Raw genomic sequence first — 6,117 nt, 5'->3', positions numbered from 1 at the left:
ACATAAAATGTGAAAATACAAAAGTAAATAGTAGGGGACAACAGTAAAAAGGGGGGAAACAAAAAAGGTGTGAAGAAAGGGGGGAACAAAAGGCATTGACTTCCGACTCTCTGTAAAATCAGACATTAAAATCAAGTCTAAACTTTTTACATTTCTATAATAGTGAGCATTAGCCATTTCTGTATCGGCAAATCAGTCTAATCGATAAAACCCAAAATCATGATATCATTTTTTTCCACCTCAAGCACTAAGTCCAGAAGTGGTTTCCAAGTAGAAACAAAAGTATTTATGTTCTTTTATCAGCAAAGTCAATTTGGCCATCTCTGCTAATTCCACCAGCTTTTGTAACCATTTGTCCATCGTAAGAATGGAGGCATCCTTCCACTTTTATGCATAAAACAATCTTGTTCTGTCACCATATATAAAATCAGAGTTCCATTTTTTCCCAATTCTCTTTCCATTAAGCCCAGAATGAAAGTTTTTGGTTTAATCTTTATGTTAACTTTAAGAATATTGTCAATTAATATATGAATCCTACTCTAATATTTCTTTGCCTTATCCTATGTCCACCATAAATGATAGAGTCTCTTTTTATATTTACATTTACAACATGGAAAAATATCTAGAGAAAGAATTAGTAAATTTCAGATGAAGTACTCCCCTGTTGCTTTTTCTCTTCAGATATTAATCTTCCCCTCAGCAATACTACTATATTATGTATAGTTCCATCAAAAGCTTGTTTGAACACATCCATTCTGTTTCAATAGATGAATCCAAGTTCCCAAACCATTCATATTTAGACTTTAGACTTTTCTTTTGAATTTTTTTTTTGCATCAGTTACCAATTTGGTAAAACTACACCAAGTGTTGCATAATTTTTGCTGCTGCTTAAGACCTATATTCTTACCTTAGCATGCACCTTTGAATCTTCTCTTTTTACTTCTATTTTGTTTTTTTAAAATAATTACTCTTCTAAAGAACATATGACAAAGTATATTTATCAAATCAAAAATGTACATCAGGAATACATTTGACAAAGCAGACCACAATCTACAGCTTGGTAAGACAGAAAAAAATGTGGAATAGTCAGCATCACCACCAGAGGGATTTGAATTGCTGACCAACCACACTCAATGTGTGGAAAGAAGCATGCAGTAGGGTAGCACAAGGTTTTGTCTTAGGTCCAGTACTCTTCAACATCTTTATAATCTGTTTAGATAAAAAGATAGAAGGGGAATTCATCAAAATTGCAAGATAACACCAAGCTGGTGGCAACAGCCAGCATTTTAAAAGAGAGGTTCAAGATCCAAAAGGATCTTGACAGACTTGAACACTTGGCCCTATTCAATAAAATTAAATTCAGCTGTGAAAAAAAAGTAATGTCTTACAGTTAGGCCAAAAAAAAAAAAAAAAAAGCAAATGCACAGACATAGAATAGATGGTACCTGGGTCAAAAGCAGCAACTGTGAGAAAGACCTAGAAGTCCTAGTGGTCAATCACATAATATGAGCCAGAAATGTGCTCCAGCTGCCAAAAAAGCCAATATACTTCAAAACTGCATCAAAAGTGGATGGTGTAAATTGTCAAGTGAGACATATTACCACATGTGGTGGGAATGCTCAAAAGCCCGTGACTTTTGGAAGAAGGTTAAAAAATGGCTGGAAGAAATACTAATGATAGAGGTAGAGCTAAAAGCAGAACTCTTCCTACTAGGCATAACTATGCAGAAATACGACAAAGGGATACTTTACTTGATGCTACATATTCTCACGGCTGCTAGATTGGCGTATGCACAAAACTGGAGGAATAAAGAAATTCCAACAGAAGAAGAGATTTTATATAAAATCCTATTGTGTGCTGATATGGATAGGCTCACAATGGAAATGAAGGACAAGACAGAGTCAGATTACTTTGAAATCTGGGACAAATTCTATTGTTGGTGTGAATCAAGGAGAACTGTTCGGGTTTTAAGTTAGTGTTAAGATAGAGATATATAAAACTGTTATATATATATGTTAGTATATAGAGAAACAAATTAGAGACTGTATTGTATAGAAAAATATGTATATAGAGAGATTAAGAATTATATGTATGATGAGGGACAAATTGTTAGGAATATATACACTGGAATATTATGTTATGTCCATCTTTGTTTTAACTGTTTTATAAATAAAAAAACTTTTTTTAAAAAAAGTGGATAGTATTAAGATGAGAAGAAATAGTAACACTTTACACTGCACTTGTAAGACCACACTTGGAATTGTGAGTGCAATTCTGGTTACCACAACACACACAAAAAAAATGTTAAGACCATAGAAAGTATGCAGAGAAGAGCAACAAAAATGATAAAGAGCTTGGAAGCTAAACTGTATGACAAATGGTTGAGGGACCAAGGTATGTCTAGATAAATCAAAGAGAAGGATGGGGGGGGGGAATGTTGATAATTGTCTTCCAGTACTTGGTGGGTGTCACAAAGAAAAAGTATTACAGTATTGCCTAGAGCACCAGAGTGCCGGGTGGAAACTTGAAGTGATGGGTGGAAACTTGTCAAAGAGGGATACAACCTAGAGATAAGGAGAACTTTTCTGACAATAAGAACAACTAATCAGTGGGGTAGTTTGCCTCCTGGGATTGTGTGCTCCATCACTGGAGGTTTTAAAAAATAGGGCAACCGTTTGGCCAGGATGGAATAGGATCTTCTGCTTGAAGAAGGGCTGGTGTTTTCGGCTTCGTGCTTCTAGGAGCAATGTGTGACGTCCTCAGAAAACATATATATATATATATATATATATATATATATATATATATATATATATATATATATATATGTTTTCTGAGGTCTTTGGTTGTTCGGGTTTTCTCCCGCGTAAAATTGGAAGTGTCTTGGCGACGTTTCGACGAAGTCCCATTCGTCATCTTCAGGCTGGTGCTTTCAGCTTCGTGCTTTGAGCAGCAATGTGTTCGCATAAAATGGAAGCTCTTTGGACTTCAAGTTTTTCATAGGTCCTGGTCAGATGGTGGATTTCCTCCCCGTAGAGGTTTGATATTTGTTTTCTGAGGTTTTCGCAGGTATTTGTATGTAGGTCAAACAATTGCTGCTCAAAGCACGAAGCTGAAAGCACCAGCCTGAAGATGACGAATGGGACTTCGTCGAAACGTCGCCAAGACACTTCCAATTTTACATGGGAGAAAACCCGAACAACCAAAGACCTACATATATATATATATATATATATATATATATATATATATATATATATATATATATATATATATATAACTATATATATATAGTTCAAATCTGTTTTGTGTTGAGGGTAGTATTGTTTTGAAATATTTAGATATTGAGAAAATACATTTTAAAATGTTTTAAATAATTATTACATATATATTATTTAAATTAATCACTAAAATCAATATATGTTTATTGTAGTTTATTTGTTTGATAACAATAAAAGAATGATAAATTTAATGATAAATAATGATAAATTTATCATTATAAATAATTTATCTACCTTGAAAAAAAATGGAGAAACTGTATATAATCAGAAAAATACATTCATACAAATATAGATATTGGAGTGGTACAGATTATCTTTAGATATATGTTGTTGTTTTTTTATCTCTCCAAAAATAAAAGATCAAATTATTCTAGATTCTATCTTGCTACAATTCTAGATAGGCTCCATTACTTTATACTAAATAACCAGTATTAATTATTCTTTTATTACAGAAAAATATAATATTTCATTATGTTCAAATAAAAATAATTTTATAAAAAGTGTTATAATAGAGCTCATAAATGTAATTCTGCCTGAATTAAAGATTGAAAGGATGATGAAATGGTCCAACTTTAAAAAAAAAAAATCATGTCATGTAAGGTTCATGCTATAATTTTTTTAGCTATTAGTCTTTATATCTAGGTTTAAGGGTTACAAAATTGATTATACATTGTGATGAAAAAAAGAATTAAGACTTTTTTTCTAATAAAACATTTTGTCTTTCCTTTCAGAATTTTTGATCAAGAAAAGAAATGATAAATCAAACGACTATAACAGAATTCTTACTTCTTGGATTTTCTGATGTCCGAGAATTACAGATTTTACACTTCATTACATTCCTTTTTATTTATCTTGTAACCCTGACTGGGAACATTCTCCTCATTGTGACTGTTGCCCAGCATCCAAAGCTTTATAGCCCCATGTATTTCTTTCTGGTCAATTTATCATTCCTGGATGTCAATTATATTTCCACCATTGTTCCCAAATCCATTTTTGACTCTTTGTTAAACAACAGACAAATTTCATTTTCTGAATGTATCATCCAGGCTTTCTGGGTCCTCACATTTGCAAGCACTGAGATATTTATTCTCACTGTCATGGCCTATGACCGCTACGTAGCCATTTGTCACCCTTTGTAATACAGGCTCATCATGAACTGGAATGCCTGTTTTCAGATGGCAGCTGCTTCTTGGGTTTGCAGTTCAATCAATGGCCTGGTACATACTGCAAATGCATGGGGCTTGCATTTTTGTTCCTCAAATGTGCTTGGAAACTTTTTCTGTGATATTCCACAGTTATTGGCATTGTCCTGCACTGACACAACAAGAAATCAAGGGCTCCTTCTTGCTGTGGCTGTCTTTGTGGGTTCATTTTGCTTTTTCTTTGTTTTTATTTCCTATGCTTACATTTTTTCTGCAGTATTCAAGATTCAGTCTACTGAGGCCAGGTACAAGGTCTTCTCCACTTGCATTCCACACTTGACTGTTTTTTCATTATTTATCAGCACAGCCTCATTTTCTTACCTCAGACCAAAAGCCTGGTCCTCTCTACCTATGGACATGATAGCTGTCATTTTATATACAATTTTGCCACCCTTAATGAATCCCATCATTTATAGCCTGAGAAATAAAGAGATAAAAAAATACCTGATGAAAATGTTGAAAAGGTAATGTTTAGGTAATCATCTCAAGAGCTTTTCTAGAAAAAACTTACAAAATTGGTAATGAAAACAACTGCAATGATGGATAGAAATAGTATGAGCATAATACTTTCATATAAATATAGGTTTCCAAAACATTATTATTTTTTAAAAAACTGGCTATAAAAGGGAAAGTCAGATAGTTGATAGACATGTAATTTTGTTCTACTTCTTACAACAAATTACAGAATAATAGAAATTCAATAAATTATAGTATTTTGTCTTTCTGTAGAATATTCATTTGAAATGTTCAAATGTAAACTCCCATGGTCTGGGCTTACATTATTCAGGGCTGAAAATCAGAAGTCTTTAATTACAGACTGTAGATAATAGTCATCTTCTATATGTCAGGCATTTGAAATGTATCAAGACATCCAGAATTCTGAATTTTAACATACAGGAAATCTAAAACTATATATTGTTACAATATGGAAGGATAAATACCTACTTTACAGACTGCATTTTTTAATATATACTTTCCAAATCTTCCTTCCTCCCTCTCTCCCTCTCTTCCTTCAATCCATTGTAGAAACAGGTTTTTGAAAGATGTAATGACATGTCCTTTGGAGAAAATAATCCTAATGCTATTCCTCATGTTTCACACATGCAGGGATTGATAATTTGATTCACATCTGTATCATAGAAATACTATGAATGCAGAGAATAATTTGTAGCTGTCATAATGTGAAAAAATCTATTGTGGTACAGTGGTTAGAATACAGTTTTGCAGGCTAATTCTGTTGACTGCCAGAGGTTCAATCCTTACTGGCTCAATGTTGACTCAGCCTTCCATCCTTCTGAGGTCAGTAAAATGAGGACCCACATTGTTGGGAGCAATATGTTGACTCTGTAAAATGCTTAGAGAGGGCTGTTAAGCACTATGAAGCTGTATATAAGTTTAAGTGCTATTACTATTACTCTGAGAATTTAATATGAATCTGATGGCTACTAGAAATTAACAATTTTTGAATCCTCCTTGGTATTACATTATATGTTTTTGTAACTTTCCCAATAATGTTTTCAAGTCTGCAAGCAGACTTTAAAAATGATTCAAATGATTGAAAACAAAATTGAAATCAACATTAAAAGCAAATTAAAAGAACATCAACAATGACCAGAGACTTGGAACTTAAGTCC

The 6,117-nt window shown here is 33.0% G+C and overlaps 1 pseudogene; it reads left to right on the top strand.

The window, feature by feature from the left end:
- The first annotated feature begins 4,033 nt into the window (after positions 1-4,033).
- LOC120320345 lies at positions 4,034-4,951 on the top strand (annotated as a pseudogene).
- The last annotated feature ends 1,166 nt before the right edge of the window (positions 4,952-6,117 follow it).

The sequence above is a fragment of the Crotalus tigris genome, unplaced genomic scaffold, assembly GCF_016545835.1.
Source record: "Crotalus tigris isolate CLP2741 ecotype Arizona unplaced genomic scaffold, ASM1654583v1 scf7180000021329.891317, whole genome shotgun sequence".
In the NCBI taxonomy this organism is placed as follows: domain Eukaryota; kingdom Metazoa; phylum Chordata; class Lepidosauria; order Squamata; family Viperidae; genus Crotalus; species Crotalus tigris.
This window is presented reverse-complemented; position numbering and strand designations above follow the sequence as displayed.